Source organism: Athene noctua, chromosome 1 (assembly GCF_965140245.1).
Source record: "Athene noctua chromosome 1, bAthNoc1.hap1.1, whole genome shotgun sequence".
In the NCBI taxonomy this organism is placed as follows: domain Eukaryota; kingdom Metazoa; phylum Chordata; class Aves; order Strigiformes; family Strigidae; genus Athene; species Athene noctua.
In genome coordinates this window covers 260,204,551-260,217,689 of record NC_134037.1, presented here as the reverse complement: position 1 = coordinate 260,217,689, position 13,139 = coordinate 260,204,551, and the positions used below count along the sequence as shown (strand labels likewise).

General features: G+C 41.6%; 1 protein-coding gene across 4 annotated transcripts in view; it reads right to left on the bottom strand.

The window, feature by feature from the left end:
* Positions 1–13,139, bottom strand: part of TENM4 (teneurin transmembrane protein 4) — a 601,586-nt gene that overhangs the window by 401,148 nt on the left and 187,299 nt on the right. For all 4 annotated transcript variants that reach the window (XM_074918363.1, XM_074918372.1, XM_074918381.1 and 1 more), the window contains exon 3: positions 9,036–9,133. The gene's annotated coding sequence lies outside the window, so the exon portion shown is untranslated. The remainder of the gene's footprint in view (positions 1–9,035; positions 9,134–13,139) is intronic.

Here is a 13,139-nt window from a genome sequence, read left to right as displayed (position 1 = left end):
TAGAGGAAAAGTGAGGATAGCATGTGAATTGTGTGTTTGCCTCCAACAGGGCAGCAACTCTGCATGAGGCTGGCCATGCTAATTTTTATTTTCCCAAAAGAACCGAATGTTCTGTAGATCTGAGCGCATGCCTTAGGCAGGCACCCGCTTTCCCCTCCTGACAAGCACCTTCTATTTAGCAATCCTTGGAGAAAACAAATCTTTTCCATCATGCAGGAATGAGCAAATCTCCTCGAGTCAAATGTCCAGCTCAGAAAAACATTTCTCCAGCCTGTGGATTCTCTATACTTGGACTGCTGTTCTCACAGGCACTTGTAAGTCCCGTTTCATCAAGATTTGGAAGATCTTTGTGAAAGCTGCCACACACTCTTACTTGTCTTTTCTGAGCTGAGCTGTAATTCAGAGGTACTGATCTCCGTATCAAAATCTAATGTACTTATCTTTCTTAGCAAGGCCACATTAGGTTAATATACTGCTAATAGTAAGTGTTCAGGACAGTATTTTCAGCTGAGTCAGACTGTCCATTCCTGCTAACAGGTTAAAAGTGATAAAATAAAGAACTTGCTTCTTCGCCTAGACCAGATAAGGGTCATGTCTGCTTGGCACCCAGTGCAAAAAAATAAGCTAGATTTAATTTAGCAATCCAGTGAAAAAGGTGACTGCTCCACTTCAAAGGCATATAAACCTTACCAAATTTATGATTGTCCATTATTATCACTGGTAATACTATGATGTTATTACAAAGTGGAATTAGGGGAAGGATCTCACCTGTTGAAGTGTATTTTAAATTATCTTCCTTATTTAAGCCTGTCCTTCAGGTTTGGGCTTAATAGGACTCCTCACAGGAGCTAAACACATGCTGAACAGTTTTGCAGCAGCAGTACTCAGGGGTGCTTTCTCATACCAGGTGAAGACAGATCCTATAACTCACTTTCATTTATTTTTCCATACTTCTGTGTTTTGGGATATCCTGTTGCATGAGAGATGAATGCTCCTACTTGCCTTCCTGTTTGTTTTGCCTTATGATGCGCAGTGGCTTCTTATTCACAATGAGAAAGCACACACACACACACAAAAAATCAAACTTCCCCAGCAGCAGAGTTGAGGATAGAGTCATACACAGTGGAAAAATTAGCATTAAAATGAGATGAAAAAGCTCTGCTTTTTCATACAGTAACATTTTGCGCTCTCCTGAAGAATGGAAACTGATGCTTATGCGCTCCAAAGCGAATTTTGCTCCCTCTTCCCACTGTCCTCCCCACCCTATCAGTCAATGTCTAATTAGGATCTGCAAATTAAATCAAGTCTAGCCTGGGACAGCCGGAGTGTTTGAAAGCTTTACCATGAATAAAATGAGTTTACTTCACCCAACACGAACGAGAAAAAGCAAGCTGGGATGAAAATCTCTGGATGCATAGTCTGCACTGGAGCTCAGAGTGAAGTCAGCTCTCGGTACCATGGCTGCGGGAGACAAACCAGGACTTGCAGAGTCTCCACGGGTGGCACATGGCACCACGGGCCATCCTGCTCCATCGGAGCTGCAAACTAGGGGGTGTCGAGGAGCTCTGGCCACGTTACAGCAGGGTTCAGCCTTGCTCTGGGACAACGCTACAGTGCTAATTGGAGCTACACATCTGCTGCAAGGGGGGAAAAGTTACCAGTGTCACAGGCTGTGACTGCAGCACCACTGATGTACCGGCCTCATGCGTGGCACTGTTAGATCTGTCTAATATACATTGCGAGATCATGCAGAGATACATAAGGAAACCCTGAAAGATGCTTCATAAAATCCTGAAAGCAGCAAAACCATGCTAGAGCATCTGGACAAAACAGCCTGTTCGTGGAGGTGGGTGGTACGTGTAAATGGTGTTGCACCGTGCAGGCTGTGGGTAAAGCCTGTGTCATTACTGCTCTCCAAATAATGTCATTAATGGTCTCCAAAGAGCACGTGGTTTTCAGAAGGAAGATGCGATGATATTTTGGTGTATTATTAAGCTACAAGGAGATGAGCAATAAGCATCTGCAGGGAAAGATTCCTCCAGAGACTCCACATCCACAGCTAAACGCTGTTCCACTGCTATGAAGTTACCTCTTTTTCCAAACACTCTCATCTTTGTTATGGTGTTGCTGTTGTGATCTCACACCCTCCAAAGAACTGATACACATCTCCTGCATGTCACAACAGGAGGAGCAAAACCTCGGCTGAAAATAGCTTTCTGCAGCAAAGCAAAAGAAAACCAAAATCTGATGTGTCCAAAGAAATACGCCTGCAATTCACTCACAAATCTAAACAGGGAGAAAACGATTGACTGACAACATACAAACAGTTCTCATATTAAACTCCTGATTTCATACTGGCTTCTACACCCACCCTGCCACACACCCCACAGCCAAGTTGCTAATTACATCCTTCCTATTGTTTTGCCAGTTCCTCCTCTGGCAAATAATGGGAAGCAAGAGGATTATGGAGACTGATGCGCTTGACAGCAAAAATAAATAAGCAAATGGATACATAAATAAATAAATAACGCCTCTAGTAGTCACAAGCCTGTTTCATCCTTCCTCCAGTATCTTGAGCCAAACTTCAAGGGTTATTCCAGAAAAATGATGGTCTGCTGCCTCAGAGAAATAAGTATCAATTAATGCTTAATTAACATTGCATGACAGATTGATTTGAATAAATAGAACCTTTTAAATTAATGTCTTTCTATACTGTGGGTTGAAACAAGATGCCCTGTGGGAGAATGAGCAGCTCCCTATTATTATATACCCTGTCTACAGCTGTAGCACCTGGAGGCTTTAAGTGCATCACTAGCCCAACCTGTTAGATGCTGTAAATATATAGTTGGTAAAGATGCTTATCTTGGATTTGTAGTGTAAACAAGGAGATATGCCGTGTAGATGCTGTGACAGGTCAATCAAAGCTAAGAAAACAGGGGGCTTAAGTCCTTTGAAAAGATACACACTTTATCTAGCAGTTTTTAATTAGCTGGATAAATGGGATTTTTTTTGCAAAAGCTTCTTCCCAAAAACTTATTCATATAAAGTGTTTGTAAACATCCCAGAATATGTAAGACTTGCCTTATGGGGTTTAACAGGAAACTAGACGGGAAAAGAGTGCACAGGTTGCAGCAGAATGGCATGAAAACCAACAACAGCCAGCAACCTCACGCCAGCCAGCTAACGGCATCTTTCCTCACCTGAGTAGAAATAGTCTGATCCGCAATGAACCACAAGTGAGCAGCAACTCTGAAAAACCAGACTGTTTCCAGATCAATGTTGGCTGCTCCAAAGCAAAGGCGTTGGCTGAAAAGCACCCTGAGAAATATGCACCCTACCCCGAGGCATTTTATTCCTGTATTGGGTCTGGCTGAACTGGAATCGGTTTTCCCCTATAGCAGCCCTCACGGTGCTGTGGTTTATGCTGGGAGCTGCAGGGTGTTGATAGCACCCTGGTGTTGTGGCTGCTGCTGAGTGGTGCTCACACAGCACCAAGGCTCTTTCTGATATTTTCCCCAGTGGGATGGGGTGGGCAAGATCTTGGGAGGGGACACAGCCAGGACAGCTGACCCAAACCGACCAAAGGGATATTCCATACCATATGACGTCTGCTCAGTATAAAGCTGGGAGAAAGGAGGAAGGGGGTGGGGTCACCCTTGGTCCTCCGAGGCAACTACTACGCGTATTGGAGCCCTGCTTCCTGAGAAGGCCCGACATCGCCTCTTCATGGGAAGTAGAGAATAAATCTGTTTGCTTTTGCTTCCGCGCGCGGACTTTTGCTTTGCTTTGCTTATATTAAAACTGCTTTTGTTTCACCCACAAGGGTTCATTTATCTTCTTTCCCCTCTTTACCCTGTTGAGAAAACAAAGGGAAGGGGGGGGAAGTGATAGAGCAACTTGGTGGATACCTGGCATTTAGCCAGAGTCAAACCATCACAATTCCTTTTAACAAGACAGTAAAATAACAGCCCCTGTTATTTGTACTGTTCATACTCATTGTCTGTGTGCATTGCCTTTTGTCAGCTCCATCCAGCAGACAGCACCGGACCAGCCAGCATGGCAAACCTGGGAGGCAGCTACGGACCAGCCCCTGGAGATGGAGCTGGGATTGCTGGCATGGCTGATTCCACTGCCCAGTTGGACATTACCGGGGAAAAATTCCATGATTCCACAAAAAATAATTAATTCGGGGTCTATTATTGACCCTCTGACCTTTTGTCACTGATAATCAGATCAGCTGGCAGTAGAAAAGTTATTAAATGCATCAACATTAAGAAACTGCGTAGCAATTTTTTTTTTTTTTTTTAAAAAAACAGATTATGTTGACAAGTAAGAATTCACCTTCAGTAAAAAGGCATCTACATAAGTCCTGTGAACTTCCCCATCTCTTAGTAAAGAGAGCTTGTCATGTTCAGTGCCTCCCAGCAATTCGGGGAGTTTTATTTTAGAGATTTTTCTCTCCTTTTCCTCACTCCACTCAGTTTGCTGTAGGCTGTCACCTCATTATGCTGTTACCACTTACTATGAAACCCTGACTTTGAAAACACTTATTTTTCTGGCAATTTCACCTTTCTCTTTTTTTCTCTTTTCTTTTTCTTTGATGTAGTCTTTATCTTGCAGTTAGATCTTTCTCAGGGCTCAACTCTTTGAATCCTGGCCACAGACACAACATCTCAGCTCACACCAGCCTTAATACTTCCAAGCAACCCAAACCCCAACAAACTATTTTATTTTACTAGGTTAGATATGCATATATATATCATATGTATATAAAAGACAGGCTCTGAGTTCCCAACGAATTCATAGTGATCACTGCTATCATGGAAAGAAGCAAATTAATTCCTTATAGCAGCAAGTAGTTTCTCCCCAAAGACCAAACTCGTGGACATAACCCGCGGGCAGAGTTACCATGCTTTGGGAACAGCCTCTTATTATTTATGTCCGTCTGTACAGCACTGGTGATTAAAGCACTGGTGTTCAACAACCACCTCCATGCTATCTTGCAAGTCAACATAATTCTACGTCAATTTCATTTAAATATCACGTAATATTCAGTGCTATAAATTTTAGAACTCGCCCTACCATAGTTGTAGCTTTATCATTAACAGGCATTTAATTCTGTCCCTCCATTGCTCATGTCAAGACTTCCCAGGCTGAGATGAACACGTCCTGCTTCTTTATACATCAGGAGCCTGTAGGTGTCCCAGCCCTCATCTGGAGTGCTAGATACTGTATGCACACCTTCCAGGTGAAAAGCTCTTAAAAGCTGAATAGAGAAGATAAATATAAAAGGGGAACTTTGATCCCATGTCACAGATGAGAACTAAGGGCTTAAGGACATTAATTACTGCGGTCATACATCTAGCTTTGGACAATGGCCATGCATAATTCAGGGATCTAGTTGCCCTAGTCTACAAGGAAAGAGAGAACAAGAGACAGACTTCTCTACTTTCTCTTGCATGTCACTGAAGCCACCTGTGTCAACACCTCTCCTCATCCTCCTCAATCTCCTTTGCCAGATTTTAAGAACTTGCTTTTCATACATTTCCCCCCTATTTTATCAGCTGCCTGAAAAAGCCAAGTATTCAATCTCTCATTTTTGATGTTCTGCCCTCCTTTGGCTACCTCAATTTCTTTGTCTTTTTCTCCTTTGATAAATCTGCACTATTCCTCCTTCCAACTAGAATGCTTTGGTTCCTTTCTCTTCTCTCACTACTCTCAATATCTGTAATCTAACCCACAAAAATAATTTCAATCTTAACATTAGGCAGATGATGAACTTAGGGATAATGCTGTCCCTCTGCTGAATGGGGCAGGGGACATGATGACAAAGGACATGGAAAAGGTAGTCAGTGTCTTGTTCACCTTGGTCTTTACTGGTAAGACTTAGCCTTAGAAGTCCCAGGTGTCTGAGACTGGTGGAAAAGTCTGGAGCAAGGAAGATATATCCTTGGTGGAGAGGGTCCAGTTTAGGGAACGAATTGCATATGCATGAGTCCATGGAACCTGATAGGACATACCCACAAGTGCTGAGATACTTGTTTAATGTTCTTGTGAGGCCACTCTCAGTTATCTTTGAAAGCTGGCAGCAACTGAGGAATTTTCCTGAGGACTGGAAAAACACAAGTGTCACTCCTGTCTTCAGGCAGTGCAAAAATAAGGATTCAAGGGAACTATAGGCTGGTCATCCTTGATCCCTGGGAAGATGATAGAACAAATAACCCTGGAAATAATTTCTAAGCATATGAAGGACAAAAAAGTTATTTGGAGTAGTCAGTATGGATTTAGGAAGGATAAATCATGCTTAACCATCATCATCTGCAGGGAGATGAGTAGCTCAGCAGATAAGGGGATGTTTTGCCAGTTATCAGGCCTAGCATAAAGGACACAGCCAGCATAAGATAAACCAAGAACCAGATTGTATTTGACACAAAAGGGTCAGTACACAGGTGAGCACTGGGGGTACAAACAAGTCAATCAGGTTATACATAATCAACATCAATCCCAATGATCCCAACACTGACACCGCACAGTCAAGAACAGGTGGAATAAACAGTGAAATGCAGTCTCCCATAGAAGGGACGGGAGACAACCAGGTCAACCAGCCAAACACATAAGACCAAGGAAGCCACATACCGAATCCCTACAGAGCCCGCGTTTACAAAAGCCAGACCTGAGTGGAGCCCAGTCCCAGGGAGGCGGGAGGTCCTTCCCCAACAGGGAACTCTGCACAGGGCATCCCCCTCACACACAGACACTGCCCCTCCTGCCAGGGGTCCCAGCTTTTATCCCTCAGTGGGACACCTGACCTTGGGTTACTCACTGCGGGACCCCTGGGGCTCCTTTACCCAATGGCTCTGTCTGCCAGGCCGCAGCACCCTGGAGGGAAGCCTGAAGGGAAACTCACCCCCCCTTTTTGAAGGGCTGTGGGAATCACCCATATGTCAGCCTTAATTTGGGGCTTGGGTTGAAACCCCGGCATTTCAGGGGGGAGCAGTGGATTTGCATATCTTGACTTTAGTAATGCATTGACAGTCTCCCATTACATCCTTATTGATAAACTGATGCAGCATGGCCTAAAATGCACAGTGACGTGGACTGAAAACTGCCTGAACTGCCAGGCTCAAAGTATCAGCAGCACAAGGTCCAGACAGGGGTTGATACTGGGTCCAGTACCATTAATTCTCTCATTCATGACTTGGATGAGGCAGAGTGCACCTTCAGCGAGTTTTAGGTTATACAAAACTGGAAGGAGTGGCTGTTACACCAGAGGGTTGCACTGCTGTTCAGTAGGACCTGGACAGGCTGGAGAAACAAGCCCACAGAAACCTCCTGAAGTTCAACAAAGGAAGATGCCAAATCCTGCCCCTGTGAAGGAATAACCCCAGGCTGCACTACAGCCTGGGGACAACTTTCTGGAAAGCAGCTTGGCAGGAAAGGACCTGGTAGGGGTCCTGGTAGACACCTAGTTGACCATGAGAAGCAATGTGCTCTTGAGGCAAAGAAGGTCAACAGCCTCTTGGTCTACACTAGGAAAAGCATTTCCAGCAGCTTGAGGGACAGGCTTCTTGCCCTCTGCTCAGCCCTGGTGGGACACATCCAGGTGCTGGGTCCCCTAGTACAAGAGTGACATGGACATACTGGAACAAGCTGCATGAACGGCTATGATGATGCTTAAGGGACTGGTGCATCTCTATGGATGGAGAAGAGAGCCGGGAGTTTTATTAATGTGCATAAGACCTGATGGGTAAGGTAAAAAAGATGGAGCCAGATGTTTCTCAGTGGTTCATAGTGACAGGACAAGAGGCAATGGACACAAACCAATTTAGTGGGAAATTCCACTTCAAGATTAGTAAAACATTATTTGCACTGCGGGTGGTCAAACACTGGAACAAGTTCCCCAGAGAGGCTGCGGAGTCCACACTCACGTAGTTAATAAAAACAAAGCCCTGAGCAACCTTCTCTAGCAAAGCCTGTTTTGAGCAGGTGGTTGGACTAGACCATCTCCAGTTGTCGCTGCCAACCTCAAATATTCTGTGATTCTTTGACTTATGGTTCTACTTCTCCACCCTTTCCTTGTCTTTTGCTGTGTGCTCAACAGTCTCAACTTTGCTTTCTTACCATTTGAGGAGTCCCAGCCACAATATCTAAGCAACGTGCTCTATCACTGTGGGCAATGCCACCATCCTGTCACATGCCCATAACCTTGACATCAGCTTCGACTCATACTCCTCTCCCAGATGCCACTTCCTAGCTCCACTGAAGTCTTGCAGATTTGTTCTGTGTAACACACTTAAGATAATGCCTTTCCCCTCTATCTACCCATCTAGGTAAATCTCTCTGTCTTTAGCATTGAACATCTTAATTACTGCAGAATCCCTTTCTCTTGTTTTTCACAGATGTAAATTTGCCCTGATGATATTCCCTGGATGCAAAGGCCATTTTTCCAGACATAGCACTGATTCCCCTTCCTCATTTATATCAAAAACTAGGCTGTCAGCATCCAATCAACACACACAACCATTTTCCACAGTCCATGTGCTGGATTTTCAAATGAACGCTTTTGTATTTTCTTCCATGCTGCTCCCCATAAATACCTATAAAATAACCTTGTTATTCTCTTCCTCTCTCTGCAGTAATATCTAGAAACCCCTGGCAAGGGTTAGGCTGCAGATGCTCTGTGAGCATTGCCTGTCATACTGACCAGCACTTTCTTATTACATCCGTGGGTCTCCATCTGTCTGTCACTATCCATGGCTTCTTGATTTGTACTTAGATGCAAGTCATTTCATGCAGAGAATGTCTATGTTTCTAGAGTGCCTGGCACAGTAAAAATGAGTCATTCACTAGGACCGTAATGTAAATTATTATTATCAGATAATAAAAATAAACACAGATCAATATTAGACATGTTCGAAACAAATTAGTGAAATTCCTCATGACTCTACTGCACAAGAAACATTGCAAATATCAGAATTTCATTTTAAGCAACAAAACATAAATAAAACATCCCAGGTGCTGAAATTCATACTCACTTTTTGTATTTACCTTCTTAGAAATATCTAGGAATAATCCATCAAATACTTCTTACAGGATACAGTTTTAACCTGGACATGTGTTATTCTCAGTCTACCTGTAAAAAGACACAGAAAAAAAAAAAAAAAAAATTAGTGTTTTGTTTAGTGATTTTTATATTTTTGTTTTAGTGATTTTTGTTTTGTGATTTTTAGTGATTTTTTACTTATTTGTTATCCTAAATGAATTAAAACCAACTGCTAACAGTTAGACAGGGCACATAAAACAGTCATCTGTACGTAAGTGGTTTCTAGTGTGATACCACATCAGCACTGTGCTAGCATATGCTTAGTCATCCCACGGAAATAAATGTATTTGTTAAATACAAACTAAGGCTTTCTGTACAGCACTTAGAATTAAATGCCTGTCCTTGGCTAACTGTGCAAACATCCATCCCTTTGCCAAGAGAGTAATTTGCCAATTCCTCTATTGTAGTTTCAAGGGTTTTCAATTAACATGGTAGTTCTTCCTTTCTTATTGTGTGATTTTTACAGGCCTCAGAAAGCGAAAGAATTTTTTTATTTATGTGGCTATCCCGAATATTTCCTTCCTCAGATCTTTTACCCTTGTCTAAGTGGAATGACTAAGATCTTACACTGATGCTTCTTGTTGTTTCCACTCACGTAAATAAATTTTGTCTTATCAGAGTTGCTTGTGATATCGAAGAGTCCCAGTTTAAAACTGTTACGCATGTGTGACAAGCCTGTTATGCTACAAGCAGGAGGTTCAAAGCCAGTGTATCACAGCACTGGGGCTCCTCTTTTACGCCTCTCATTAGCTGATTAGCCTCAAGCCCCCTCTTTCAGCTCCTCTCCTTGTCTCAGGGAGACAAAGTCCATAGGGACTGGGGGAGTGGAGAAGAGGCTGCAGCAACTGGGTGTCTTTAGCTTCATTGAAAAAGACATTTACCAGGGCCAGCAGTTTTCCCAGGCTATTTTGCTTGATATGCATCTATGTTACAGGCACTGTGGTGCACCAGGTCTTGCAGAATTGGAAAAAAAAATTAGAATTAAGAAGTCTGAATGATGCGGTAGTGTGCTATTTTAGAGGTGGGCTTCCACCTGGCAACCTGTTTCTGTCTATACGGTCCAAAACTATATTGACCTTTTAATCTTCCAATTGTAAATTAATTTTGAATCCAAGCTGTCCACTGTAAAGGTACAAAGGTCACTTTTAAATAGCTGCTCTGCTACATTGCCCTTTACTCCATGGTCCACATGCGTTGGCTTCCTCCCATTAATTCTGCTTCCTGAACAACCCTCCTTTCTGTCCTCATACAGATTATTTCTCCCCAACATGCATTTTTCGAAGCTGCATCTCATTTTGTCATTTCCTGCCTAAGGTTTCTAACCTCTTTATCTTCACTGATTTATGCAGTGCCTCCCAATTTGGATCATCTGTGATTTTAATTAACATGTACTCTTTTCCTGTCTTCTGGCTAATGAATGAAGATGTTTAAAGAAGACTGGACTCAAGACTGCTCCCTGATGTTCCCCCACTAGAAAACTCATGCTATTCAACGCATTTTCATTTATTATCTCACTTTGCTAATGGCCCTGTGGATGGTTTTTAATCAGCATCACAGGGTCCTTATATAAGCCAATCTGAATTAATTTTGTGAGTCTCATCTCTTGCTGGTGTTCACTTCAATGAGAGGGAAAACAAAAGCAGAAGAGGCCATCACTCACCAGAATGCTTTTCTGGGAGATCTGGAAATGAGAAGGAGGTGAAAATGAATTGTTCATTCTCTTCTCTCAGCACTCTGGTACATTTATGGTTCCCCACTACCATAATATCTATACTTCTCCTAATTCTTAATATATGTATTTTTAAACTACCTGTCAAGGTAGGGGAGTGCTATTATTCCCACTTTTGTGAATAAGTTTCAGCACAGAGAGAACTGGGAGGTTGTCATCTCTGCTCCTTTAGCAGTCATGGTTACAAATTGAGAGGTTACGGTTGTTTTTGCATTTACACATCTCTTCTGGAAGTTATAGTGCCATGCCTGCCTGCGTGTATCTCTGGGATGACCCATGAAAGTAATTTCATCCCTTCTTTTTTTTTTTTTTTTTTTTTTTTTTTTTTTTAAAAAAAAAAAAAAAAAAAAAGAAGAAATTTATGTTTATATGTCTGTATGTGCATATCTATATCACGATCTAAAAACTATTTTGAAAGACCAAGCCCAACTAGATGTAAAGTGATGCCAGAAAAAGTGAGGGACAGGTATCCCGAGCATGTAACTGCTTAATCCAAACCACAGCATATAGACTCAGACATATAGTGTTATCTGTTTCATCTGGTCCTGAAAGTTATTTGGGCACCTCCTTCTCACTTAGCTGGGTGTTGAGATATTTCTGAAGACCTGGACCAAGTTGCTTTCATTGATGTTATACAGGAAGCTTGTACTGGATTTGAACCCAGATCTGCAAAGTTTAAAATGTGTTCCCTGCCTAAGGATTTCTTTCCTATCAAGAGGATAATAATGTCATGTGATGGACATTTAAGCTTCATTCACTGCTCTACGACCGAACTCTCCAAGAAGTAGGGTCTCACCCTGACCACATGCACAACTTCCTCCACTGCCACCTCCTCATGAAGAGTTTTCATGCTGTAGTTACATTTCTTTTGGATGAAAATAATAATAAAAAAACAAAACAAAACACCTTTTTGCTACAGAGGAAAGGATTAGGAGAGGCATTTGTAATACAGACTTACTTTACGTGGGTTATTTTCTGAAATACTAATCATATTTCTGAATCAGCTCTGAAATCCCAGAGTCTTCAAGTTTATATGTTTTTTAATAAAAGCCAGTAGGATTTTTAAAAAATTACAATTACGGCTCCCCCCTCCCACCGCTCTCACCAATTGAAATGCATGAAAACAAAAAACCAAAACAAAACAAAAACCCCCCAAAAACAACAAAAAAGAAGTAAAGAAAAAGAAGGGAGAAATATTTCCAAGAGCATCAGCACTCATAAAGGAACTAATTGTGAGCTAAGAAGCGATCAAAGGGAGTGAAGAGGGAGGTAAAAACATGAAGAAGACAATTTAGAAAATATTTTCAGGAGCAAAATTTCTAAAGACTCATGATTTTTTAAACACATATCAAAATTAATATGTGGTCTTGTTTCTGCCTTTCTCATTAAAATATTTAGTGCAAAAAGACATGTAGGACATAATGTTTGTTCCCAATATTCTCCTTACAGTAGGAAGTAATTACACAGTTTTTTCACTCTAAACTTTTAAACATGGCCTAGTTGGAAATGAACTGCCTTTCACTTGCTAAAAATAAGCATAAGAAACTTAATCTAAGTCCATCGCTAGTGCAATTTATACTATACACAACGTCAGAGAGGTGTAATTAGCAGTGCATTGCAATAATTTATTATTGGTTTAAAAAGCCTGAACAATCAGGACCTTATAACAAAATGGGAAAATGGGAAGCTATGTGCCAGACATATTATTCTGGTTTATATTAATTCAGTTATTTTACCTTTAGTGCACATTTATCTATCCATACAGTGTGAATGCTCCATTGAGAAGGATGCTGAATATTGAACCTTTGGCTCAATATGAAATACGAACTCTGAGGCATAACTGCAATAATACTTCCATTTGCATTATTATGATTAACATTTCTCTGAATAGGAAGCATCCAGTAATATTAATTGCAGAAATAGTGAGATTCCAATTGTCATAAATCACTGTGTAGCGTAAAGCAAGCTCTCCAAAAACCTTACAGAAAAAACTATTTTTTTGTGTGTTTTTTGGAGTTAATTTCAACCTCATTTTCACCAGGCTTTCCCATTTGTGTCTGTTGACAAGACAGTAATTATGCTTTTCTCTTGATTAACACATTCTTTTCAGTAAGGTCCCAAACAGCTTTCACATGAAAGGCTGAATTCAACAGAGCATGGTTTTTCTCATTAAAGACTTAGCATTCACCCATAGTTAATTTATCACACAGATACTTCCTGTCTCATAGGAAGAAGGGTGGCCTTGAAGCTAACACTCTTGATTTGATCAGAAGTTTTCTCCACAACAGTTGAAATTAATACTTTTCA